Raw genomic sequence first — 27906 nt, forward strand, 5'->3', positions numbered from 1 at the left:
CCCACACTCCCAGCCTCCAGAAGGACGGGTCTCCTATAGCCCAGGAGACAGTGCGTGGCCCTGCAGGCACTGTGGTCCCATACTCCCAGCCTCCAGAAGGACGGGTCTCCTCTAGCACCGTGACCCCACACTCCCAGCCTCCAGAAGGACGGGTCTCCTCTAGCACCGTGACCCCACACTCCCAGCCTCCAGAAGGACGGGTCTCCTCTAGCACCGTGACCCCACACTCCCAGCCTCCAGAAGGACGGGTCTCCTCTAGCACCGTGACCCCACACTCCCAGCCTCCAGAGCTACGAGACGGTGAATCTGTGTGCCTAACGCACGCGGTGCACTGTGGGCCCACTGGAAGCAGAACAAGCGAAGCCCCTGTCCTCATGGAGCTTCAGGTCCAGAGATGAGGCAGATGGTAATTATTCCTCAGATGTTTAATTACGAACTGTGGTGTGTCTGTTTGGTGGGAGCATGGCTGGGCGCAAGGCTTGAGGCCTCACATACGCGTTTGTGAGGGTGCTCGTGTCTCTGTTCTCAGAATTCCGTGCTCAAGGTTGCAAAGTCGTGTGCTGAGCCCGCCATTTGCCTTTAATTTTTGAGTCTCTTGCTTCTGCCCAGCAGTTTTTTCTGCCAGATAAAGCCAACTATTGTTGGTGTGACAGTTCCCGCTTGCAGGTCTCCCAGGAGAGCCTGTGAGGGGGAGGGAGATGACGGGAGCCAAGTCGGGAGGACATTCGTTTGGCAGAGGGTCGGCCCCTGGGACGGAATTGATTGAGTTGACTGAGTGCTTTGTTTCCCAGATTCCTGTCCCTGCCCGAGTCTCTTCCATCTCAGTGAACATCATTACCGTCCACCCCGTTGCTGAGGCCAGAAACCTAGAAGTCATGCTTGCCTTTTTCTTTTCCCTCCAATTCCGGATGCTTCCAAAATATATCTCAGATGCCTCTGTTTTTCTTTATTTTCCCAAATCCAAACCACTGTCCCCTCTTACCAGGACTACTGTGGCTCTAACGGGTCTCCTTACACCTACTCTTTTTTTCTTTACACGTAAAAATTTTTTTTCCGAATTTTTGGCTGCGCTGGGTTGCTGCATACAGACTCTCTAGCTGTGGCGAGCCGGGGCTTCTCTGTATCTGCAGTGCGCGAGCTTTGCGTCGCAGCGGCCCCTCTGGCCTCACAGCAGGGCCCCGGGCGTGGAGCCGCGGGAGTTGTGGCCAGCGGGCTCCGTGGGTGAGGCTCATGGGACCAGGGGTCACACCTGTGTCCCCTGCACAGGCAGCCTCCCAAGCCCTGGGCCAGCAGGGAGGCCCGCCTAAACCTACTCCTGCAGCCTCGTTCATTCTCCGCCCGGCAACCGAGGCAGCCAGGCGCTGCCGCTCCCCTGCTTGACAGCCTTCGTTGGTTCCACGTTGCGATCAGGGTGAACTCTCAGAGGGTTACCTCGGCCTCCCAGGCCCAGGTGATCTGACCTCTGCTTGCCTTTCAGACCTCCCCTCCTGGCCTCCTTCCTCTTTGCTCATCTCCATCACCACATATTAGTTCCTAAAGCCAGTGCTTGCTCTCTCTCCGTAAAGTGAAAGTGAAAGTCGCTCAGTGTCCAACTCTTTGTGATCCCATGGACTGTCCATGGAATTCTTCAGGCCAGAACACTGGAGTGGGCAGCCTTTCCCTTCTCCAGGGGATCTTCCCAACCCAGAGATCGAAAGCAGGTCTCCTGCATTGCAGGAAGATTCTTTATCAGCTGAACCACCAGGCAAGCTTGCATTTGCTGTTTCTTCCACCTGGAATTCTCTTTTCTTGGCTCCTTGTCTCTGACACCTCACTTTTCACGCTTCCTCCTCTTTGGTTTCGCTGGGAAGCCTTTGTTTGTTTGTTTGTCTCTCTACGCGGCACGTGGGGTCTAGGTTCCCCAGTCAGGGATCAGGCCTGCACCCTCTGCAGGGGACGTGTGGTCTCAACCACCGGGCACCAGAAGTCCCAGGAAGGGAAGTTTTCGTAGCTTTTCTGCCCACGTCTCATTGGCTGAGATTGTACAGTTCGGTCACTGCAGAGGGGGCTGGGAATTGAGTGTTTCATCTTCCGCCTTTCCTCCGGCGAGAGAAAGAGTGGACGGAATGAGGTGAGTTGAACCAGACCGACGGTGTGTGCCAGAGCCCTCGGCGCTCTCAGCTCCCTGCTTGTTTCCTTCACGGACACGCATGTGTTTCCTTCTATCCCTTCCAGGACACACGCTCTATGAGGGCGGGGATAATAGCTACCCCCCCCCCTTTTTTTTTTTTTGCTACATGCTCATTGAATGTTTGTTGAATCAATAAATTAACTTCTGTGGGTAGAGACAGTGCAGACTCTACTTCAAGCAGCATCACCGCTTTACTAGAGTGAAAAAGCTTCTTAGCACGGCAGGTAGACAGTGGAATTTCATTCTAACACCTACCGCACCACATGACACTTAACAGGTGCTCACCGTTATTTTTAAAATCTCAATTAATTGATTCCATTTATTCAAGTGTCAAATAAATAGTTGGGAGTCAGTTCCCGAAGCTCTGTAATTATATTCTAAGACAGAGAGACAAATATAAGGTGTCCCGCAGAGCAACGGCAGCCATATCATTCATACGAAAATCGCTGGCATCTGGCCTGGTGCAGAGTTGGTCTTCTAAATGAATTTGAAAATGGATGTCCAGACAACGTATTAGTTATTTCAGGTAAAGAGGCAGATGGCATTGAATGTAGTCGTATAAGAAGGTAGTCTTTCCGTTTAACGTTTTGGGGCACCCGTCCCATCCTTTCAGTAGATATGATGGAGAACTAGTGAGAACAGACCTAAGATCAATTAAAGCCACGTTTGTTGAGTGACATCACGTGATGAGGACCGTGCTAGGTGCATTATCTCTGCTTTATCACTGTTAGCAGCAATTCTGGACAGAGGCATCGTCTCCGTTTTTACAGACAGGAAAAAAAATGTGGTTCAGAGGGTTAAGAACTTTGCCTGAGGTTAAGATTTGTGTATGAATTCAGACATGCCTGGCTCTGGACCCTGTGCTTTGGAACCGTTATCGTAAGTGTGTGGAACTGATTATATTACGAGGAAAAATAAGCCCAAAATGCCCTTACTGTGTCTTAGGGATTTAGCTGATCCTGTGGACAGAGGATAATACTGTGTTTGGGTTGGCGCTCCCGTGCTCGTTGCGAAACTGTGTCCTCCAAGATCATGACAGTGATGGACGGCATTCTTGTGAGTTAAGAAATTCAGATCAATAAAAGGCTTGACAGTAAAGGCTTGAGCTTTGAAAACCAGAAAGAATGTGTCCATGTCTCCGAGCTTTCTGGATCCCAAGGATTCGAGTGGCCCAAAGCAGTTCATCTTTAAGCTATAATCTGACAATATAAGCTGGGCTCCTGAACGGGTATGTTCTGCTGGTTGGAAGGCTGAAAGCATGAACCTTAGTGTCCCGTGATAGCAAGCGCAGATCCTGACGATGCAATCTTGGGAGCCTCACGCAGCATGCGAACTGAGCGCTGTCAGAAGCCGTGCTCCGCCCAGCCCTCCGCACCTGGGGCCCCCACTCTGCCTGGCACTGGTCCGCGTCCTCATCGCGGCTGCGCCCAGTCTTTAGACCTGTCTGCCTCAGCCCTGAGGATCCGTTTCCTGCTCCCTTTCAGCCCCTTGCACACACATCCTCCCCATAAACCGGAGAGCGGATATTCAGAAGGCCTCTGATTGGCAGGGACCCGGGCGGCTGTGGTCCCTGCAGGCCTCTCTGGGCCAGAGTAGACCTTGCTGGTCTTGCGACATCGCTTTCAAATTAGTTTGACTTCTGGGAGGGGAAAGAAGTCGTTGACAGCATTCAATGGTCATTGGCTCTCATCCAGGGTAGATTTATAAATGTGTTGGAAGTTCACCCATATAAAAATGTCTTTTGAATTTCCAACACCAACAGAAGTGTTATTTCCACTACCAGTAATCAGAAACTTAGAGCTGAAAAGATTCCACTGGTTCTTAACGTTATGTAGGGGTCATATGCCTCTTTGAGAAGGTAGTGACAGCTGTGAGCATTTTTCCTAGAAGAAAAGGGGGGTGTGTGTACGAGAGAGACGGAGAGAAAGTGAGAGAATCACGGTTTCACATGGTTTAACGCTGTTTGCGGGTCGTCTGCCTTTGGACCCCAGGATCTGAGTCTCCTGGTCTAACCTCCTCATTTTACAGGTAAGGAAAGTAAAGTCCACAGAACTGAAGTGACTTATTCGGGCTTAAGGAAGATAACCAGAACTAGGATCTGAGCACTCCTGACTGTGCTGTGAAATTCTGTGTGTGTGTGTGTGTGTGTGTGTGTGAGAGAGAGAGAGAGATATCAGTTTTAATGCCTGGCCTGCCCTGGGGAAACCCAGTTTGTATTATTTCCATCCCTTCTCTGCTCCACCCCTGCCATCATAGTCATTTCAGTAATTAATATGATCTGGCCTCTCTTGAGTTTATATTATGTTCAACTGTTTTTAAGAGTAATAATGAAAATGCTTTGCTTTGGTTAAACATGGGTCAAAGAATATTTTACATTTCTCACAACTTCCTGAAACAGAGCTGAGCAAGTACTATTAACTCCATTTTACACGTTAGAAAATCAGAGACCCAAGTTAAGTTGTTCGGGGTCAAGTGCAGAGTGAGTTCCCGCTCTTCTCGTGCCGTGCATTCCAGCTGGGGGGCTGGAGTTCTGTCTAAGCCTCTGGTTTAAAATGAGCATGAGCAGGAACACGCAGGTCCTTCAGTGATCGCCCTGACCACTGCTCCTCAGCCTTCAGCGTCCCTCAGAATCACCTGGAAACCCTGACGACAATATCCAGAGGTCGGGACTGCCGGGTCTGGGGCGAGGCTGGGACGTCAGCGCTTTTCAGAAGCTCACAGGTGGTTTCCTCGTGCAGCCGCCGAGTGAGGCGCCACCCAGACCTCTGAAAGGATGTGCTCAGCGCTGCCTCGTCCTTCCATGCTTGGAAGAGGGGCTATGCTGGTTCCATGCCTCAGGTTCAGACAGAAGGCGGGGTTCCGTGGCTTCTCTCTGAAAGATCCTGCAAAGGCGTGTGGATGGTGTGCGTTCCCCATGGAGGTGTTTCCTTGCCGCGTTTCAGTTCCGAGCATATCTGACTCATGCCGTCACACTTCTCACGAAGCCCGACGGCAGCCCCCGGCCCCCTGACCGTGTGCCCGAGCCCTCGTGACGTCTGCCTTCATCTCGGCAGCTTTGAGTCGTTGCAGCGGGGCCTGGTGGTGTTCCGGAAGCCCGGCTCCCCGAGAGCCAGCCTCAGACACAGCTCTGCCGCACGGCCCGAGGAGGGACGGGCTTCCAGGACGGGCTTCCAGCCCCTTTGGATGACGAGGCTGCCGCAGCACTGCCAGGGCATAGCTGCGGCCCCGCAGCCTGGGCAGATCCCACTGTGTCCTGTTCTCTTTGAACGGCAGAGGTTTTTTTAAAAGAGAAGGAAAATGTACCATATACTGTCCTGAGGCAAGTTTAAGGTTGGTTTAAGGAGTCTGATTTCTTATGAATTCAAATATGTTTCGGGTATTTTGGTTTAAAACATGGATTTTTCCCTGCCGAGGAGAAAGTGTTTCCTTTCCCCCTCCTCCTTCCTGCTAGACCTGCAGCCACCCAGATTTGGCTACAGCTTGTGCTGAGTGGGGAAAAGCTCCCTGGGCAGGCGTTGAGATGGGGCTGTCTTGCTGGGGGGCAGGGAAGGCCAGCCATCTGCCCAGGAGGCCCCCAGAGCCCCCCGCTCTCAGACGAGAGAGAAAGCTGCCTTTGTCTGGGGCTGCGTGTGACCAGCTGCTGGACCTCGGTGGGGCCACAGTGGCCTGCATGTACCCACAGCTGGGCCGATGAGGTCGAGTTCCAGAATAATCAGGGCCAGGCACAGAGCATGTCTTTGTGGGCCCAGAGGTGGCCTGACCGCCTGCTGCCTTGAGAGGTGGGGGGCGGGGTACCAAGTGTTCTTATGCTAAATCGCTCAGTGGTGTCCGACTCTGCGACCCCATGGACTGTAACCCGCCAGGCCCCTCTGTCCATGGGATTCTCCAGCAAGAACACTGGAGTGGGTGGCTGTGCCCTCCTCCAGGGGGTCTTCCCAACCCAGGGGTCGAACCCAATCTCTTATGTCTCCTGCATTGGCAGGCGGGCTCTTTACCACGAGCACCACTGGGGAAGCCCCAAGGTGCCGTGGGCCACCCCTTCCGTGTCAGCTGGAATCCAGAGCTGCGGGTACGTATGTGGGGCCCGACATGATGTCTCTCAGACTCTGGAAAGTCTGAGGTCACCCTCTCTTGGAGCTTCTGATAGTGTGGAGATGGGATATATACAGAGAGAGCTGGAAAAAATATGTGTCTATAATTAGGTGTTCCGTTTGGGGCTTTTTGTTTGTTTGTTTATGTGTCTGCACCAGCTCTTATTTCAGCTTGCAGCATCTTCTTTGCAGACGTGGGATCTCTGGTTGCCGCATCCGAGCCCTTAGTTCCCCGACCAGGGACGGAACGCAGCCCCACAGTGGAGCACGGAGCCTTAACCTTGGACCGTCAGGGAGGTCCCGGGCATTCCGTTCTGCGGTCCCGAGTCCATGCCCGCCCCCACTGCACCATTCACCGGCTCTGTGTCCGGACCCCCAGTGTGAGTCCTCACCCCACACGCTCAGCGCTCTGGGACATGTTCCGTCTCATCTGGAGGCCAGCGTGTCTCATCCGCACAGCAGTGCCTCCGAGTCCTTGCTCACCTTTGCCGTCCACCTGCTTCTGTCCGTCCTCAGCCTCCCTTCTCAGATCTTCCAGGCCTGTCTGTGCAGTCAGCTTCCATCTCTCAGATTTCCACTGCCGGAGCCGGAGCTCTGAGTCTCTCACCCTCTGTCTCAAGCCTGTGTGACTGGTCCTTTTTGATGCTTCTTTTAGAGGGTCTGCTGGTGGGTGAGGGAGTCCTTGTTGGACTGGCAGGGGGAGGAGCAGGTAGATACAGGCTGGTGGTTGGGGCGCCAGGGCAAGCTGGAAGCTGCCCGCCCTTCTGCGTTCATCTCTCACCTCAAGGGCGATGGAGAACCAGCTGTGAGCCCAACAGCGTCGCCGCGTGCGTGTTAATAACTTCTTCCTACTACTCATTCCCCTCTCCCTGGGCTCTCAGTGAGTCCCTCGGTTGTTTATGGTTCCCAAACCTTTATTTCTGGTTGGGTGGCTCCAGCTTTCTTTCCTGAAGGTTCTGGAATGGGATTACTGGGGAGGCTGGTGGAGAAACCTCTGGAGGACTATGCGGGAGCCCTGGGTTCGATCCCTGGGTGGGGAAGGTCCCCTGGAGAAGGGAGCGGCTCCCCACTCCAGTGTTCTGGCCTGGAGAACTCTGTGGGCTGTACGGTCCATGGGGTTGCGGAGCTGGACACGCTGGGGCGTCCTTGCGTGCTGAGCTCATGGCCAGTGGGGTTGAAGCCGCTTCCTCGGCCGGGGGCAGGACCCGGGTCCCGAGTCTCACAGGGTGGGGCGGGCCGCGCCCCACAGCGTCTCTGCCCCATGGCGTCTCTGCCCCACGGCGTCTCTGTCGGCCTCTGTCACCAGGGCAGCCACGCTGCCTGCACACCCACTTTCCAGATGCTACGTGGACTTCTCCTGAGCCCACGCAACTCCGAGGCGGCCTTGGAGAGGGACTCTGGGAAGTGGGCTTCTCGCTTGGCTGAGTTTACACCGCGTAGCTCCGTTCCCTTGCTTATATGTTTGTCCGTCCTAATAACCGGCCCTCAGAATGTTCCTGGTACAAGGACGAGGAGGGGACGGGGAGGGTGAACGGATCCGTCCAGTGAAGGATAACGCGGTGCCCACACAAGGGGTAGCTCCTTCTCTGCGCACGGTCCTGGTGCAGCTGTTGCATGTGGAACTGTGTTGCACGGTCTGGAATGAGGTTGCTTCCACCACTGTCTCTGTGAGAGCAACCCGCTCTGTCTTGCTCCCTCTAGCTGCTTGAGGCCGGGGCCCAAAGTGGATGAAGTGTTTAAGGCAGGAGTCCTGGGTTTGGTCTTCTCTCTCCAAACTTCTAAGAGAACTGGTTCTGGCAAACCCGAGTTGTATACACGACCTGGCTTATTTTGGCTACTTCGTGAGAGAAGCAATATGACCAGCCTGAATGTGGCCATCTGGAAAATGTTCCTGGAAGCATTGTTGAATACCCAGATTGGAAGTCAGCTTTTCAGGGTCAGCCTATAATCACTTTCTTACATACAGGCTTAGCAAGAGGAGTTTGGTCCTGGCTGAGAATCCAGTGGATTAGCCTTATAAGTAAACATTCATGCAGGCTGACCGGGAGGGTAGACTGCCTAATGCAGCTATGTCTGGTATGTCCTCTGGGCATGGTGGGAAGGGGGAGCCGGTCTCTGTCGGGCTCAGACATGCTACACCTAACAGGTGTCATCTCCCGTCCTCTTCGTCACACAGCCCTATGAGCTGCAGATTAGCTCTGTCTGATAGCCGAGGCTGAAAGGGTGACTCAGAGCCTCTGGTTGTGCAACTGAATGGCAGAACCAAGAGCCAGGTTAGCCCAGGTCTGTCTGGCTGCAGGGCCCTGAATCCTTCCATCATATCACGGTGCTCTTCGCATCAGTGGACATTGCTTTCCTTTCTGCTCTTCAGCTCGTCCATGTGGCTAACCTTGGCAAAATGTGTTCTCAGCTCTGCCAGGGCTTAGGCATTTCCCCAGGAATGGAGATATCCACACATTCTCTGTGTCTGTGTGCGAGGCTTCTGAAGTGGACGTGACCCGGAGTGTAACACGCTGGGCGGTGCGGCGGGAGCCGGGAGGTGGCCGGCGTTGCTGCCCCAGCCCAGCGCCGCGTCGGTGTGGAGCTCTCCTGACCCTTCGGCGCAAGCCCCTGAGCTGAGACGGTCTAGGGAGGCTGGTCAGCAGCTTCTTCTCTGGGTGCATGGATCGCTTGGTCCTCAGTACGGCCGCGGCCACCGATCGAGTCAGGAAGGGGCTCCAGAGCAGAAAGGTGGGTGTCGCTCCCCTCCCTGGGAGTTCTATTTCCACTATCCTTCTCCGAGACTGTCTCAGGGTCTGGGTCCCGGCTATTCTGAGACTGTCTCAGGGTCTGGGTTCCGGCTATTCTGAGACTGTCTCAGGGTCTGGGTCCCGGATGTTCCGAGACTGTCTCAGGGTCTGTGTCCCGGATGTTCCGAGACTGTCTCAGGGTCTGGGTCCCAGATATCCTGCCCCACAGGAGGTTGCTCCATGCCTAGTCCTGTTTATAATCCTTTTACTTTTCCCGTCAGAACCCTACCAACTAGACAGGGGTGTGTGTGTCTGTACAGAGCGCACATGCACGCACCTGCACACATGCATTTTGTTCTCAGCCCACATCAGAGCAGAGGAACAAGACTGCCCTCACTCAGGAACCCCTGGTCGTCCAGCGGTGAGGACTCCACGCTCCAGTGCAGGGGCCTGAGCTCCATCCCTGGTGGGGGACTGGGAGCCCGCAAGCTGTGCGGCACGGCCAAGTAAAAATATTAAAAACAGACAGAAGATCAGACTCACACTTACCTGCTAGAAAATACCATCAATGCACAACAGACCCCCCCCTTGTGATTAAAATAATATATGAAAAACACCTGGGGGGTGGGGAGTGGGAGGGAGGCTCAAGACAGAGGGGACACGTGCACACCTGTGGCTGACACCTGCTGGTGGATGGCAGAGACCAACACGGCCCTGTGAAGCAATGATCTTCCAATCAAAAACAAAACACATGGCATTTGTGAAAACAAAGTTGTAATGCATGTTTTTGCATTATAAAAACATGAATAACCTTATGAATAATGTTAGTGTGTTCCGTATCTCATTGAATTTGAACATCTTGGGTATATTAATTTTATGTTTTATAATTCAGAAAAAAATTCAGAAAAAAAGCATAATTCAGAAAAAAAGCATAATAATTTCTGGGTGTCAAATGGCTAACAAGAAACACTCTAAGGGTAAACTACTAATTGAGTAAAGGTTTCTTGTGGAGGAAAGAATTCGGGGTCAGTGAGGAAGCGTGACCTGGAGCCTCTTTGCTTTGGCCGTCGGCTCCAGTGGGAGTGAATGCTTGTGGTCGGAGCGTGTCTCCAGCTGGTGGAAGACCCAGTCTGCAAAGAGGGGAATTCTAGGGGGCTTCCTGCATCCACGGGGCACCAGCTGTGTGTGGGAGGAGCGGGGGGCATGATCTCCTGCCGTGTGAAGCCTCCCGGGTGTCGGGTTCCTCCAGCAGAGCAGGACATCCAGGGAGTCCCGGGATTATCGGCGCCCGCGTTGCTTCTCTTCGGTTACCTGAACCCTTCTTACAACGCGGGCAAAGCACCAGGCCAAAAGCGTGCAGTCTTCAGCTCACGCAGACCCTGGACGCGGTCCCCGTGCAGTCGTGAGTTGCCCGTAGAGGTGACAGAACTGTCAGCCTGGCCCGCGTCTTGGAGCATGCCCAGGAAGGCGCACCTTCATCCTGACTCTGGGAGCCCAGGCTCTCTGGACTGACCCCGAGCTCCTCACGGCCAAATCCCCAGCAGGGCGTCACGACCACCGCCGCCCCCTGCAACCGGGCAGAGTGGACCAAGGCTGGGCCTGGGTCTGAAACACATCTTTGACCGGTTTGGGCTGGAAGGGAGCAGACTCTTTTTGAATCCAGCAAGCACTTCGCATTTTTCAGTTGGCTACAAAAGCTCTTTAGCTGCTTTTTTGTTGTTGTCCTTGTTGTATTGTGGAAGAAAGTTGTTCTTGCACACATTGGCTTTCCTTCAGGGCTAATTGTGGAGTCTGCTCTCCGGGGACACCGCAGAGCCCTATAGCCTCTGAAAAGGCATCAAATGCGGGGAAGGCTGTAATTCTCCGGAGAGCGGCTCCTGTGTTTGTCTGAGAACCGGATCTCTGCCTCCTCCCACGCCAGCCACTCTCTAGCCAGTTGCATACTTGGTGGAGAGATTTATGGAACTGAACCTACAGCTGCAAGTTTTCTTTTTCTTTTTTTCCGGGAACAGTGTTCTGCTGTCAGAGCTGTTATGCAATAAGCACAGACACACAACTTATTTCCTCCAGGAATGTTCAGAACTCCTGAGTAGCACCTTGTTGAATCTGTGTGTTTATAAACATGCAGCATTTTGTGGATGGAAGGAACTCGTTCAATAGATGTAACTGACATCTTGACTCAGCTTATGTCTCTAGTATTTTGTTCAGGGACTATCTGTGAGTCTAGTTAAATACTGTATGACTACTTCAGTTCTGGAACAACTTTGTTAAAGTGAATATCTTAGGAACAGGAGCAGAGATTCTTCTAACTGAATCCCACTGTTCTGTTTACTTTAAAATTATGCTGATTATTTACTGTGGCTTATGGAAGACTCTTGAGAGTCCCTTGGACTGCAAGGAGATCCAACCAGTCCATCCTAAAGGAGATCAGTCCTGGGTGTTCATTGGAAGCACTGATGTTGAAGCTGAAACTCCAATACTTTGGCCACCTGATGCGAAGAGCTGACTCATTGGAAAAGACCCTGAGGCTGGGAGGGATTGGGGGCAGGAGGAGAAGGGGACGACAGAGGATGAGATGGGGGATGGCATCACCGACTTGATGGACATGAGTTTGGGTGGACTCCGGGAGTTGGTGATGGACAGGGAGGCTTGGTGCTGCGGTTCATGGGGTCACAAAGAGTCGGACATGACTGAACTGAACTGATGGATTCTTTATACCAATGGAGTTCTGTTCGATTGGGAAACTTTTTCTCCTATCACCCCGTGGGTTTTTTTTTATGTTTTCTTTTTAAATTTTTCTTTCTTTTACTGAAGTGTAGTTGGTTCACAATTGCACGTTACGTTCAGGTATTCAGCACAGCACATCTCTATCATCACTGAGTCAGCGACTCAGCATAAATAAATATATATAATTTTCTTCTTCAGAGTCTCTCCCCTTACAGATTATTACAAAATATCGAGTCTAGTTACACGTATTATACGGTTTGTCCTTTTTGGTTGTCTGTTTTATAGACAGTGGTGTTATACACGCTATCTATTAATCACAGCCTCCTAATTTATCCTTCCTACTTAAATTTACCCATTTAAAGTAAATATGTTTAAATTTCTGATCTGAATGAATAACTGCAACTTGACGTCTATTTCTGTTTCCCAAACCAGAGCCCAGCTGGCTTCCCACCTGTGGACCTTTGCGATGGGCTGACTCTGTTCCAAAAATCTGCATCCACGGGGCTCTTTTGGAGGAAAGATTGTATGGGAAGAGGGACAGAAGAGAAAAATATATTTATTTAGCTTCACTGATATTAAACACTGGGCTTAGTACCTCATCAGGTTTGATCCCCATAATAAATACAATCCCCATTTTACAGTTGAGTAAACTATAACTCAGAGAATTTGTAGCTTGGCTGAACTTGTAAATTATAAAAAGTAAGAGTTTAAAAAATTGATTGTACTGTATAGAAAATGTACAAATTATTCATGTACATCTCAAACTATATTACAAAGCAAATCACTAGAAACTACTACCCAGGAATTCTAAGATCATGGATTAGTTGCCTCCTTCTGAAATTTGTATAACTTTATCGTATTGCAGTCTTCATACTGGGGACATGTTTAGAAGTGGACTGCTGGGCCATAGGTTATGCACATGTGTTACACTTACTGAGAGCAACTGTTCTGCCCTTTGCTGAAAGTGAAGAGGGTGCTCTGCACCATCCCTGTAACGCGTCTTGTTGCTGCTGTTGGCGTCGCGCATGTCGGATCTCAGCTCCCTGACCAGAGATCGAACCCACGCCCCTGCTGGAAGGCAGTCTTAACCCTGGACCGCAAGGGACGTCCCTGTCGTGTGTCTTTCAGACCTCCGCCCTTGCTGTTATTTACCTGTTGAGAACACTTACGTGCGTGAGAACGCCTCCCCCTACACTCCTTCATTTGTACCCTTCTCCACTTCATGTCTAGAAATCGTGTCTCCCTTGCAAATGTAATGGGAGCAAACTCCTGGCCTAGTTCTTAGCATCTAAGCAACCAGGAAACCAGTCGTTATAATAGTAAATAGTTGTTCGATCACTGAGTAAGAGGAGTGATTGTTTTTTCCTCTTTAATTTTTTTGACTGGGCCACGTGGCTTGCAGGATCTTAGTTCCCCAACTAGGGATCGAAGCTGAGCAACAGCGGTGAAAGCCTGGAATCCTAACCATTAGGCAACCAGGGAACTCCCAAGTCGGTATTTTTTCTTATTTTAGAGCTGAAAGGTGCCGTGAAGTCTCTAAGAAATATACATTTTTTTTTCCTAGCCAGCCCAATTGATTGAATGAAGAACTAATGCTTGGAGAGTGAAGTAGCACATTCAGAATGATTCAGCTCTCTGGGTGCACAGCCGAGATGAGAGTTTATCTCCTGACTCCTAACCCAGGGCTTTCTCCACGGCCCCATGCTTCATTTGCGTGTGGGTTAGTCTCTCAGTCGTGTCTGACTCTTCGCGACCCCATGGACTGTAGCCCTCCAGGCTCCTCTGTCCGTGGAGTGAGTTGCCCGTTCCTGGTCCCAGGGATCTTCCCAACCCAGGGATCAAACCCGGGTCTCCTGCGCTGCAGGCGGACTCTTTACCACTGTGCCACCTGGGAGCCCCCTGGGGGAATCCTGGCCGGGGAGGCAGGAAGGAAGGAGAGAAGCAGCAGATCCCAGAGACACACGTTTTAGGAGTGTTTCTTTTATGTGAATAAGCTGAACTTTACAGACAACTGAAGAGTGCCTCACACTGAACATGGCAACGTCCGTGCCTGTTGATGCCTGACACCCACACTCTCACCCACCGCCAGGACACGGGCGGCCCCTGGGTCTGCCTGGCCCATTTCCACTGGGGAGCAACGGTCACGGTAACAGAAAGGGAACGCCAGTTAAAGGCACAGATTAGCTGATGTAACCGCCATGGCAAATGGTGTGGCTTGGGGGAGGTCTCTGGCTGAGTTACATGCAGCATTGTTACCAAGGGTAATTATACAATCCTTTATTCACCTTGTGCCCTTCCTCTGGGAATCTTTAAAATCTGAATCCAGGAATCGTTACTGTTCACCTCACCCTAGCCGAAGACTTAAATAAATGTGGTTATTTAAATTTGGTTGAGGATCATAAGACCTGATAGGTCTAGCCCAGTTGTAAAGATTAGTCTGAGTTATGTTTTTTTATTTCAGTATTTATTTTATTTATTTATTTGGCTTTGCCAGGTCTTAGTTGTGGCACATGGGTTTTCAGTTTTCATTGCGGCGTGTGGGGTCTGCAGTTGCGGCGTGTGGGGTCTGCATTTGCAGCGTGCGGGCTCTTAGCTGTGCCGAGTAGGATCCGTTCTTTGACCAGGACCCCGACGCCCTGCACCGGGAGTGTAGCGTCTTAGCCGCTGGACCACCGTGCAGGACCTGAGTGACACTAAAAGAGTCAAACTGCCCCCTTACCCGGAGAAGGCAGCGGCAACCGGCTCCAGTGTTCCTGCCTGGAGAGTCCCAGGGACGGTGGAGCCTGGTGGGCTGCCGTCTATGGGGTTGCACAGAGTCGGACACAACTGCGGCGACTTAGCAGCAGCAGCAGCCCCTTACATTGTCCATCAGTTTCTCCCCTGATGATGATGAAGTGAGCATTATTCCATTTTTCAAAGATGCTGGAGGGAAAAATCGAATCATTGTTCCTAAGAGACTTGTGCGTGAGAGGTGCTTAGACGCTGTATTGAGGTGTGTATCCATGTGGTATCAGTGGCCATTTGGGGGGAACTGATTATCTGTCACTCAGGGGACAAGGTAGCCCCGGGCTTCAATATACAAGCATGTAAAGAACTTTGGAAATGTTAGGTGGTCCTGTTAGCCATTAGGACACTGCCCTTGCGGACTGGCAAGCTGCACACGGAGAAGTGACCCTGGTGAACGGATCAAGTGGCTAGACTTTCACAGGTATGGATAACAAAGGAAAGAAACTTAAAATCATCCATAAAAATACAGTGCTCTGTTTAAATATTTATGCTGTTGCTTTCACAGTCTTGAATGTTAGATTATGGAAGCCATGGTGTAATAATTTGGAGCAGAGTTTAAACAGCTTTGTGGCGCTAGTGGTAAAGAACCTGCCTGCTAATGCAGGGGACGTTAGAGACCTGAGTTTGGTCTCTGGGTCAGAAGGATCCCTGGAGAAGGAAATGGCAGCCCCCTCCAGTGTTCTTGCCTGGAGAATCCCAGGGACGGGGGGGGCAGGTGTACCAGTCAACAGTGTCACAGAAAGTCGGATGCTGCTGAGCATGCATCATTAAAGAAATAGGAACAATAAAATACACCTTCTTTTCTTTCTAAACTTTCAACAGCTTTCAGGTGTTTCTTACTCTATTCATGACTCCCGTAATCTGGCTCGCCCTCAGCCTTCTTTCGGGGTGGATACTTTGGCTGTGGAAGAGCCGCAGGCTTCATCCTCAGCAGGGCTGGCCGTGGTGTGTGTCTGCCACGGTAACGCTGGCTCCGGTGACTCACAGTGGCTGTGGAAGTGTGTGTGTGGCGGGTTTGGCTGCTTGGGGTGTTGCATTTTGAGCAACTTGGATATTATCTCTGACAATAGATCTCAGCTAAAGCATCTTATACTTGGTTATTATTCATTTTAAAGTCTAAGAAAGAAAGAAAGTGAGGTCACTCAGTCATGTCCAACTCTCTGCAACCCCATGGACTGCAGCACGCCAGGCCTCCCTGTCCATCACCAACTCCTGGAGCTTGCTCAAACTCATGTCCGTTGAGTTGCTGATAAGATCTGACAATTCACTTTTTCAACAAGCCCTCAGAAGGTGACTTATATTTGCAGTACAGCTTGAGAGCCGCTGTTTTATACTTGGATGGGATTTTCACTTAGGCAACTGAACAGCAAACACGTCTTGGACAGGGGCTTCCCTGGCGGTCCAGCGGTCGAGCATCGCTCGCCAATGCAGGGAGCGTGGATTCGCTGCCCCTCCGGGGAGGACCCCATGATGCCCCATGTCAGGGCAGCTAAGCCTGCACGCTGAGGCTGCTGAGGCCCGAGCTCTGGAGCGGCCGGTGAGAACCCCGGGCCCAGGACCAAAGAGAAGCGCGCACAGACCCAGACCCAGCACAGCCGGAGACAGACAAATAACAGTTTTCTACACGTTGGCTTAAATAATGTAGACCGAATTTGTAGCTGAAACTTCTAACATGGAACTGGCTCAAAATAAGCTTCTTCACTGATCAGTGTATTTCCTGTCACAGGGAACGTTCTAGTAGGATAGCGTGGATGCCTTGTGGGATTTGTAGGGAGGAATTCTACTTTTCGTGAGAGCTGGATTAGGGTGGTCTCTAGACACATCTGATGATTCTGCCTGATTGGGAATTTCAGCGTTAGCTTGCCCGTCACATCTTGCTTCTGCTTTCTGCCTCCTTTGATTGGACAAGTGTCCGTTTCCTGCTCTCCGGGACTCGGCTCTCCCTGATTATTTTCTGTATCTGTCTGGGTCTGTCTTTTTTCCTTGTGACTGTTTCTGTCTCTGAAATGTTATCTGTCTTGGTCTCTGTCTTGCTCAGTGTTTTATTATTTTCAGGGAAAGCCTGGAGCAGCCTTCCCTTCTAACCCTTCTTTCTCTTTCAAGATCAGAAAGAAAAAAACAGCTGAGAGTAGCTTCCGTAGGAAATTTCCGTGGCAGGGATCCGAGTGCCTAGTGGAGACAAGATCTCCGGGCAGAGAGAAGGCCCCGAGGCAGTCCCGGTGCAGTGGGCGTCCTACACCTCACCCCACCTTGGCTGAAACCCTCAGGTGACTGTGATGGGCCCCAGCCATACAAGGGCTCCTGTGCAATGCACAACCCCAAGGGCACTGCGTCTGCTCGGAGGGTGAGCGGTGAGCGTCCGACGGCCAGCACGGGCGCAGGGGGCAGTTAGCAGCGAGGTTATTTCGTTGGTTTGGCTCCTTCTCAGGAGGAAGCCTGGGGTGCAGCCTCGGTGTTTATCCAGCCTGATTGCAGCCCGCCTTGTCCGAGTCCTGCCCCCTCTTCTTGTTACCTCCTACCTGACCGACTGCGGTTTCCAGAACCTTTCTGCACTGCCCTGCTGCTCAGACATCACATACCCAAGACTTGGGAAGGCTTTGTTCTTCCTCTTCTTTAAGGATGGTGTAGTTCGGTCGCTCAGGCGTGTCCGACTCTCTGCGACCCCATGGACTACAGCACGCCAGGCCTCCCTGTCCTTCACCTTCTCTCGCAGTTTGCTCATTAAGGATAATGTCTTCCATATCCTTTCTTTATAAAGTGAAGGTAAAAGATATATTATGGGAAGACAAGAACTTGAAGGTAATATGCAAAAATAGTAAGTAGTTCTATTCACTTGAATTATGAGTAGTTTCTCCATTTCTGCAAACTTCTCTAACACAGCTGGTACACTGCTTTGTTTTTTAATTAGTAAACTGCTTTTTTTTTTTTAAGAGAAAGAAAACCAAAGCACTGTTGAGATGGAAACAGGGACATGTGAACCAGGGGAAGAGGATTAAGAGGCACACACTTCTAGCTGGAAATTAGGACTGAGTGTACAGTACAGGGAACGTAGTGAAAAATACCGTAATGACTGCACGGCAACAGATGGTAACTAGAGAGGATCATTTTGTTATGTGTGAAATTATCGAATCACCATGGCAGCACACCTGAAACGAATATAAGTCAATTATACTTGAATTTTAAAGTAAAAAAAAAAGGTAAAAAAAAAAAAGTGAAGGTGTCCTCCGTGTAGGAGATGAGTTCAGAGCAGCTACAGGTCGCTTAGGAATGAGCTCTTTTCAGTGAACTGTGGAAATGAGGGCATTGCAATCAAATCTTTGAAAACCGATCTGATAAAGGTAATTGTAAGCAGAAGAAAAACACCACCGCCTCACTTGAATGTTCATAACCACCTGGGGAGGCATCTGAAGCGCTCTGACCCCAGGCGGGAGCCGGAACAGACCCACGGTCGGTCTGTTCAGGGTCATCACATGTCTGTGTGTCCGTGCTTTTTCATGTTAATGGGGAAATCATTTCTCCCGGCTGTGTGCTCTCTGTTGTCACTTGTAATGTGTGTTGATTTTCAGAACATCGTGTACCAGAGATGCTGGTTCGAAGTTCATTAAAACCAAATGCATTGCATAGCAGTACCTGCCTTTCCAGATCATTGTGCACATTTTTAGTAACAGGACCTTGGAACTGCTAGAACCACAGCACTTGTTGGGACCACTTAGGGAGAGATGATGTCTTTCCAACAGCCTGACTCTAAAAATACTACCTTGAAGATAAGCAGGATACATGTTTGAAAGGCTTTTTTTTTTTTCCACTCATTCAAGGGGAAAAAATGAAATAAATGTCTAAATTTCTGTATCGTTGAGGATTTTAAGTGACACAAGAAGCAAGTCAACCTTAGCTGAGTAAAAACCTTCTTACGGAGTTGGAAGAGGCTAAAGATCAACATCACAAGATATTTGAGGGAACCCAGACTGTTTAATTAGGGCTTCCTTGGTGGCTCAGGTGGTGAAAGAGTCCACCTGTCTGCCTGCAATGCAGGAGACCTGGTCTGATTCCTGGGTGGGGAAGATCCCCTGGAGGAGGGCACAGCTACCCACCCAGTATTCTTGCCTGGAAGATCCCGTGGACAGGGAGCCTGGTGGGCTACAGTCCATGCAGTTACAGCAAGTCAGACAGAACTGAGTGACTAACACTTTCATATTAGTTTTGAAGCACCAAGCCCTCCTCTCCTTATCTCTTTCTCTCTGGTGGCCCCAGATCAGGGATCACAGATCTAAAACACCTCTCAGCTAGGTGTAAGAAAAACAGGAAGTGCTGAGGACCACAGCAAAGGAGAGAACATGGACCGTTAAAAGGGGCAGCTATGGAGCCGTGGCCCAGCAGCCATCCACATTTGATATGGTTAGATCTTCAGGCTCTTCCAAAGAGGCCAGCATCTGGAATTTTTTTTTAATTGTTTTTATTTGTTTAGTTATTTGGCTGCAGTCCCAGCGATGGCACGCAGGATCTTCAGCCTTTGTTACTGCGTGCAGAGTCTTTAGTTGCTGAATGTGGCGTCTAGTTCCCTGACCAGGGGTCGAATCTGGGCCCCCTGCATTGGAAGCCTGGAGTCTTAGCCACTGGACCACTAGCGAAGTGCCCTAGAAACCTAGATTTTTGTGTGAAAATTCCCTAATTTTTAAATGTTGGTCAACGGAAACAAACACTCCGTAGGGGACAGAGAATACAGTTCTGGCCAAGACTAAACGCTGTGGGGACTCCCTGAGCGACAGGGAGACGCGTCTCACCCTCGAGAGTCTGAGAAGGGTTCTCCAGGGTAGGCTCACCCGGGAGCTTCTGCCCTCTCCTTGGACGACACAGAAAGAGTCTTCATCCATTTGCAGGAAAGAAGCGCCTTGCTCTGAAGTCAGCACTCTGGATCGGGAGGGGATGGAGTTCTCATTCTTGACTCCTGAGTATGCTGGAGCAGAAAACACACAGCTCTAGCAAGTGTCTACATTGTTGTTGCTCAGTCGTGGGGTCGTGTCCGACTCTGTGACCCCATGAACTGCAGCCCGAAAGGCTCCCCCGTCCTTCACTGTCTCCCGGAGCTTGCTCAAACTCACATCCATTGAGTGGGTGATGCCATCCAACCATCTCATCCTCTGTCGTCCCCTTCTCCTCCTGCCCTCAATCCCTCCCAGCATCAGGGTCTTTTCCAATGAGTCGGCTCTTTGAATCACGTGACCAAAGTATCAGAAATTCAGCTTCAACATCAGTCCTTCCAATGAACACCCATTAATGATTTCCTTTAGGATGCACTGGTTGGATCTCCTTGCAGTCCAAGGGACTCTCGAGAGTCTTCTCCAACACCACAGTTCCAAAGCATCAATTCTTCGGTGCTCAGCTTTCTTTATAGTCCAACCCTCACATCCATACATGACTACTGGAAAAACCATAGCTTTGACCAGATGGACCTTGGTCAGCAAAGTGATGTCTCTGCTTTTTAATATGCTGTCTAGATTTGTCATAGCTTTTCTTCCAAGAAGCAAGCATCTACATTACAATAGCACTAAATTGTCCTGCAAATTAGTCGTAGTTTGCTTCGGGTTGCACTCTGACCTGCTCACGTGACTGTGATTCTGACTTCAACCATGGTTGAGAACTGCTGATTCTGTACAAGATGTGCTTTGGGGGGAAAAAAAAGTGCCCTGAATTCACGAGACAGGTTTGTGGAAATGGGAATGGAGAAACAGCAATTATTCTTGTTTAGAACAACACTGTAGTTTGTAAATTGAGTGGAGGATACAGAGGTTTATGACAACAGCCCGTGTCTATTGAGTAAATAAACACTGTTCTTGCCACTCTGTACATTCCATTTGGTTTTACATATGACCTTGAAAAAAAGATATTTTTAAAGGAAAAGAAGTTAATTGGAGCCACTATTGGTATAGGGCTTGATATTTGCAAAGCAATTTTAAATTCATTCATTTGAACCTGTGAAGATAAAAGTGTTTTTGCCCAACTCTGTCTTATAAATGATGTCTCTGAGGCCTAGAGGAGGACAGATGACTTTATTAAGATCATCCAGAAAAGGAAGCTAGGACTTAAATCCATGTTGCTGGATTCCAGATCCTGTGTCTTTTCCGCAGATTCACAGCTGCTCTTTTAATATGTCCCAAGTTGACTTATCTAAGTAATAGGTATAGGTATCTTTAGACTTACCAATACAGTATTTTACATGTTGTATTTCATATTTACATTTAAGATATGAATAGAACTTATATTATTTATTTATATTTCATATTTGTTAGCTTTGTTAATACAGTGTTTGAGTTTCTATTGATCCTACCCACTCAGAAAACAATAAAAGGAAATTGTGATTTTCAGGTGTTTTAGTATTTTCACACTCTTCGTGTCATCAACACTAACATAATTTATTAATAAATAATTGAGAGCAGGTGTGCACTGGAATGAAGCTCACCTGCAGGAGATATGAGTTCAGTCCCCGGGTTGGGAAGACCCCCTGGAGGAGGGCATGGCAACCCACTCCAGTGTTCTTGCCTGGAGACTCCCATGGGCAGAGGGGCCTGGCGGGCTGCAGCCCATGGGGTCACAGAGAGGTGGAAATAACTGTCCGACTTTCACTTTCAGCTTCCGCTTAACCAGTTCTGGCGAATCCTCGTTTTTCGCTTCTGGCGAAAATTAGGCGTGATTGCTGCTGCTGCTAAGTCGCTCAGTCGTGTCCGACTCTGTGCGACCCCGTGGACTGCGCCCACCAGGCTCCTCCGTCCATGGGACTCTCCAGGCAAGAACACTGGAGTGGTTGCCGTTTCCTCCTGCAGGGGTCTTGCCGACGCAGGGATGGAAGCCCAGTCTCCTGTGGTTCCCGCCTGGCGGGCAGGTTCTTTACCACTAGCGGCGCTTGGGAGGCCCCGTGCGCGGTCGTGTGTGTCTGTTCGTTCAGTCTCCAGTGTAGCCCCCACCCCCTGCCCCTGGGAACCGTGTCTGTCTTCTGCGTCTGTGACTCTGCCTCTGCGTTGGAGATGCGTTCCTCTGCACCCTTTTAGGTCTCACGCGCGGGCGCCCCGGACCCTGCCTGCCTCTCCCGCCTGGCCTGCTTCTCGCCGTGTGAGTCTCCGGGCGTCCGCGCTGCGGGAAGGGAAGCGCAGCGCGCTCGCCGGGGCCACCACGCACTCAGGCGGTGCTCTGTCTGTCCTGCAGGTCTGTCAGTTCGTCGTCTCCGTGAACGGGCTGAACGTGCTGCACGTCGACTACCGCACGGTGAGCAACCTGATTCTGACGGGGCCGCGGACCATCGTCATGGAGGTCATGGAGGAACTGGAGTGCTGAGCGCGCCCGGGCCGGGCGGGCAGGGGCCCCGGGCGCGCGACGGCCGGCGCGGGCTGGCGGCGGAGCACGGACCTTCGCCTAACCCTGACCCTAACCGCGCACCTTCGCTCCGCCCGCCCGCACACGTCTTCATTCGCGTTCCCTGCAGACTCCCTGCTGAATGTGGGAGGACCAGGCAGTACGTCTCTAAACAAGAAAAAAGTTAAAGACAACTTCTGTCGCTGCAGAAAAAGTTTGAGACGTAGAATTTTTTTTTCCCGCATAGTTGCATTGCCTTCTCAGCTTCCATCTATAGTTCTCATCCATTGATTTTGGTCTTGGTTCACAAAAAGTTGTTGAGATGCTTCTCTCGCCAAAACAGCAACGTGCTAAAATCGCCCTCGTGGGAATCAGTACGGTAGTTTTTCTAGACTTTAAGTAGTACTCTCACCAAAACGAGCATGGATCTGTTGATTAGAGGATCTCAATTTCACTGAATTTCAAATTAAAGCAACATCCAAAGGAATAGTACTTGGTAGCTGGCATTTTGAAGGTTCTGAAGCATTTTTTTTACTTTTTCTTAATTCCTGCCTTTAGTATCAACTTCTAACTTAATGTGTGTTTTCAATTATGGCAGTGGTCAAAGAGCAAAAATATTGTGATGACGTGGGTGGGATAGAAAGAGAGATAATTACTTAAAACTGTATGTGCTGTTTTCTCTTTCTGAGCCTGAATCGTTCTGTCAATCAGCAACAGCAGCTTTCTAGAAATAATTCTGAATATGTTGAATGTCAAAACAGACAAGTTTGTATGTACATATATAATTCAAAATCATGCCTCTGGCAAGATTTCACTCTGAAGCTGTCCCTTGTGAAGTGCAGTATCCTAGAACTTGGCCCATATGTGATAAAACTTGAAACTGCATTGCCTGATTGGCCTGAATTTTCACTAGCCTTCTAGTGTGACACATTCTAAGGACATGACATGCTGCTCATTTGGTGGGATTGCTTTTCACCAAAAGCACCTTCTTGTGTTGTAACTTTCTCGCCCACTTGTACATATGCATGTTTCTTTTCTTTTTTTTTTTTGGTCTTGAAGACAATGCATTTTGGAGCTTGGTGTATAGAGGAAGTTTTTCAGAGTGCCAAATTAAGGAGTCAGGGAGTGCTCAATTCCTTTTATTTTCATATAACACTTTCTAAATGACAAGGCTACTTTCTTATCACGTAGTAACAAAATATGAATGTTGTGCCTCAGCCTTTGTTAGTGATGGGTTGTAACGTGGTGGTGCTGGTGGAGTGGACACGCCGTGCTGAAGGTGTCAGACGTCTGTGTTTCTGGTAGCCCAGCTCTTCTCGTCTGTAGCCTTAGGCCGAGAGCAGGGTTTTGCAGTAATGTAGGATGCTGGCGTGAGTCCTGTTGGCCGGCCTTGGGAAGCCCTGCCGTGCGTTTATACATGTGCCAGGCACTGTGCTCTCTCTTCATCCTCATCATGACCCGCGAGGCAGCTGGAATCGCCCTCGTGTTTCGGATTGGAAGCTCAGTCTGAGCGAGTTTAGGAGTGGTCTCTAAGCCCCCACAGCGGCAGGAACTCCTGGTTACAGACGCTGGATTCAGACACGCTCGGTCTCGTGGGGACGCCCTGTCCCCCCAGCCCGTCCCCCCTGGAGACCGTCCGTGACGCCTTCTTCTGGCCCCTTGCCGCACTCACACTGTGCCCGGGCGGCCAGCGGCGGCGTCATCTCCGTGTTACCGCTGAGGAGACGGGCTCATCAAGGCCGGACTCTTAACAGTAAGTGGGAGGCATTAACCATCAGGCTTTCTTTAAAAGGTCGTCCTAAATGCCTTCTGGGCCTGGGTGTTCACGGGTGCCTCGAGAAGAAGGCAGGCCTCCGGGAATGGCATCCTCTCGCCTGCTGCTGCTCCTTGTCTCCCATCCTGATGACTTTTGGGACTCTGGCACATCTCCACGTCCCTTCAGCCAGCCTAAGCAGCAGAGAAGAGTTTTCCTTGATTCAGAGGGTGGCGTTGATGTCTTTGCTCAGATGAAGACCTGGGTGAAGGAAGGGGTACTAAGGTGAAGGGAGGGAAGCCTTTGGCTCCCACCACCCTGAGCTTAAAGCCCAGACGCCAGCGAGTTCTGCTTCAGGAGCGCGTCCCCTGAGCTGTGGTCCCAGCCCACACTGTATCCTCACCCTGTGAACGCTCCTCGCCCAGAGGACCCTGTTGCGCTTTCTCCAGCTTTTGCACACGTGGCTTTTCCTCCCTGGAATGTTCTTTCTCTGTCTTTGCCTGAAACAGTCTGTCTTATGAACTCCCCTGAGGTGTTGTCTTAGACATTCCCTCTGAGAAATCTTTGCCAGCAGCCTGGTTCTGGGATGGATGCCCTTCTTGAATTCCCAGGGACCCCTATACACCAGCCTCCTGTGATCCCAGCACTGCTGACATTTCCTAGGAAATGGTCCCGTTCCTCGTCTGTCTCCCTGAGTTCTTTCTAAGCGTCTGCAGGCCGGGACTGAGTCCTGCTCCCCAGGTGTTGCCTTCGCCTAACACGTTTCCTGACACAGAGCAGGCTGTCAGCTCTCCCCTGCTGTCTGAGCAGGCAACCCACAGCGTAGCTTCTGACGCTGCTGATTCGCTCGGGAGCCTGTGGTTGGTGTTTTGGGCAGAGCTGTGCTCGGGGACCGACCACAGCCTGACGTCCTGGCTGAGTTCACACGCGCATCTGAGGTCAGAGAGGCCGATGCTCAGGGCTGGCTGACTCTGTCTGGCTGTGGCCTGGGGCTGTGGCTGAGACTCCTCCGATGGATTCACTAGGTCTTTCCCCATAGCTGACCCAGTCTTCCTCGTTGGGTCTCATGAGATCAAAGAGAGGAAGCATAGAAACTGCAGACCCTTCTGTGGACATGCTCGGAGGTCACACAGTGTCCCTTCCATAGCCTTTTCTTGGCCAGTGCAAGTCACAAAGCTGGCCCAGAACCAAGAGGTCAGAAAGCAGACTCCCCCTTGTGATAGGAGGAGCTGCCAAGAGTCTGGCTGTTTTTAATCCACCCAGAGACGATAACTACTTTTTGAATAAACGCCTAAGGAGTTACCTAGTTGTTGAAAGACTTCAGCACTCAGATGTCAATAACTGACCACCCGCTGGGTAGAAGTGCAACAGTTGTGAACAAAGGCCCATGCCCAGTGAACACTGAAGAGTCAGGAAATCCTAAGACCATAGTGCGGCGTGGAGCTACGTGGAGCTACGCAGAGCTCGGGTTCACCCTTCGTGTTTCGCTGAGGCGTGGAGCCGTCTTGTTGGGCGGGCCTGGGTCCAGCACCTCCCTCCCCACAGTCCCTCAGTGTGGCCCCCCCGCCGTGGAGGGCGGGGTGGGGATGACATGCGGTTGCGCCCTGTACCCCTGAAGGTGAAGGATACGTACTTTTAACTCAGGCCTTGAGTTGTTAAATCATAGCATATTAAAAAGTAAATATTTTGTATGGTATTTTGACAGTTGAACTGCTTTAAAATTTAGGAACTCCATTCCTAAACAGAACACCAAGAATTATTCTGAATTAGCAGGAAGCAGGATTTCAAAGAACTTTTGTGTCCTATGTGTGTGTGTGTCTGCGTTTTGGGGAATTGTGTGTGAGAATTGAGATCGCTCATGGAGAATCTCTGCAATGACGTAGTTTGTCCCCAGAGAAGACACGCGTGGTTTTCCAGCTGGCTGCGTGTTAGTGATGGAGACAGAACCCGCTTTACGTCAAGTCATTAGCATAAGATGTGCAGTCAGCGCTGATTCGAAAGCCATGTTGGTTGATTCTGCTGTAGAGAGAAAATTCAACCTCCCTTTGGGTTGGTTCTGCTATCTGCTGTTCTCTTATTAATCTCTGTCAGATAATGATATGAACTGATACATTTCTGGTTGAGAAATGGTGGGTAACATGAAGAAGAGATCCATGTTTGAGTAGATTAGGTACGACCAGCTTCACACTACCTTATAAAAGGTGAATGCGTTGGAGCAGTAACAATTAACAGTCTAGAAATCACTGCTCTCAGTCCAGAATGGAGCCTCACTTTTCCAAATACTCATTCCTTTCAGATATGTCATGAAAATAATCTGCTTTCAAGATCTGTTTGGATAATGTTAAGTATTCTCTCCTGTTGAATATTAATCGTGTTTCATTTTGATGTTCCATGATCAGAATAGCCCAAGATCATTTCAGTTTTGCAAATTGGTTGGAGTCTATTGGTGTCATTGACCATGGTTTTACTCATTCAAAGAAGAATTTCAGGTATAATATGTTTTTCCTCAGCTCAATACCAAGAGGACAAATCTACCATGTACCAAAAGGAAGTTCATAATCAAAGTCACTATATGGTATTGTCAAATGCATTAATATATGTACTTAATATATGTTTATTTTTAAATTAGGTTGAAATTTATTTTCTGTTTCTTAAAAGTTATAGCAAAATAATTAAAATTATAACAATAGACAGTATAGCATGAAATAAATGTTAAATTTTTAAAACAATGCCTTTAGGATTTCAGCTTTTCTTTTCTTTAGAACAAATTAACCATTTTTTTATCCTAAGAAAGAGTTGCATTGTAAAGCTGATCTACAGCTAATTTATCAGAGAAAACATGTGGGGCTGGTATCTAATTCTCTAATGTAACCAAAAGTGCCATTTGTAGAACTACTTAATGATGGATGTTTTCTGAAGCTCTTTTGCCTGGGGGAAAAAAAAAAGTGCATTAAAAAGTTTTTTTCTCTACTGTATTTGATTTGAAATCATTTTCTCCCTACACAGTTATTGATGAGTGTTGCAAAGAGCTGAGTCATTTGAAAAGACCTTGATGCTGGGAAAGATTGAGGGCAGGAGGAGAAGGGGACGACAGAGGATGAGATAGTTGGATGGCATCACCAACTCAATGGACATGGGTTTGGGTGGACTCCGGGAGTTGGTGATGGACAGGGAGGCCTGGCGTGCTGTGGTTCATGGGGTCGCAAAGAGTTGGACACGACTGAGCGACTGAACTGACTGATGGAATAGTCTATATGGGAAAATGCTATGTGGTTGCTATTTTGAAATAATGTTATTTTTTTATTTTCAACTAATTAGGAAATCAATTCCTAATGCATGTAGGGTATAAGTAAGGAAGTGAGTGATTATCCAGACTACACTCAATATTAACCAAAAGAACGTTACCTCTTTCTCTCATTTATTCATTTATTCCCTTGTTCGTTCATTCACAAGCCTCATGAAGGCTTGTGTTCCGCTGGGCAGTATGTATAAGGCTGCCTGGTGGTTCAGTGGTAAGGAATCTGCCCGCCAGTGCAGGACACATAAGAGACAGGGGTTCGATCCCTGGGTCAGGAAGATCCCCTGGAGAAGGCAATCACTACCAACTCCAGAGTCCTTGCCTGGAAAATACCATGGACAGAGGAGCCTGGGGGCTACAGTCCACGGGGTCGCAAAAGAGTCGGACACGACTTAGTGACTAGACAACATTACATCGGCCCTAGGAATACAAAACTGAGCAGACAGGGCCCTGCATTCAGCTTCACGAGTCACGTCTAGGCCGTCTCTAGAAAGCTGCTCTCTATAGAGAGGGGGGAATATGCAGTCCTGGGGTTGATGCACAAACCACCATCCAACCCCAGAACCAGAGCAACAGTGACAAAACCTTATATTTACGTGCTGTCCCGTCCCGATCCTGCCCCACTTTCCCTTACCCAAGGTGAGCGTAATGGTGAATATTGTTTACCGTTCTCTTGTTCTTTTTTCCTTGGCCAGGCAATAGTTAGAGCGCTAAGTCCTAACCACTGGACCATCAGGGAACTCCCCCTGTTGTTCATTTTTTTGGGGGTGGGGGCGGGGAGCATGCCATGTGTCCTGTGGATCTTAGTTCCCCAGGCAGGGATTGAACCTGTGCCCCCTGTGATGGAAGCATGGTGTCTTAACCACTGACACTGGGGAGGTCCCTGTTCTTTTTGTTCTTAATCATTGTTTGGGTGGTTGTGTTGCTTTTTTTTTTTTTTTTTTTTAATGAACTGTAATAAAAGAACATCCAGCTTTATATAGACTTCTGGGACTTGCTTGTTTTTG

At 49.8% G+C, this 27906-nt stretch overlaps 1 long non-coding RNA gene across 1 annotated transcript; it reads left to right on the forward strand.

Moving 5' to 3' along the window:
- The first annotated feature begins 2469 nt into the window (after positions 1–2469).
- On the forward strand, positions 2470–26576 carry LOC122450911. Its single transcript, XR_006272275.1, has 2 exons — positions 2470–4198; positions 21702–26576. It is a non-coding gene; the product is annotated as an uncharacterized LOC122450911 (long non-coding RNA).
- The last annotated feature ends 1330 nt before the right edge of the window (positions 26577–27906 follow it).

The sequence above is a fragment of the Cervus canadensis genome, chromosome 12 (assembly GCF_019320065.1).
Source record: "Cervus canadensis isolate Bull #8, Minnesota chromosome 12, ASM1932006v1, whole genome shotgun sequence".
Lineage (NCBI taxonomy): Eukaryota > Metazoa > Chordata > Mammalia > Artiodactyla > Cervidae > Cervus > Cervus canadensis.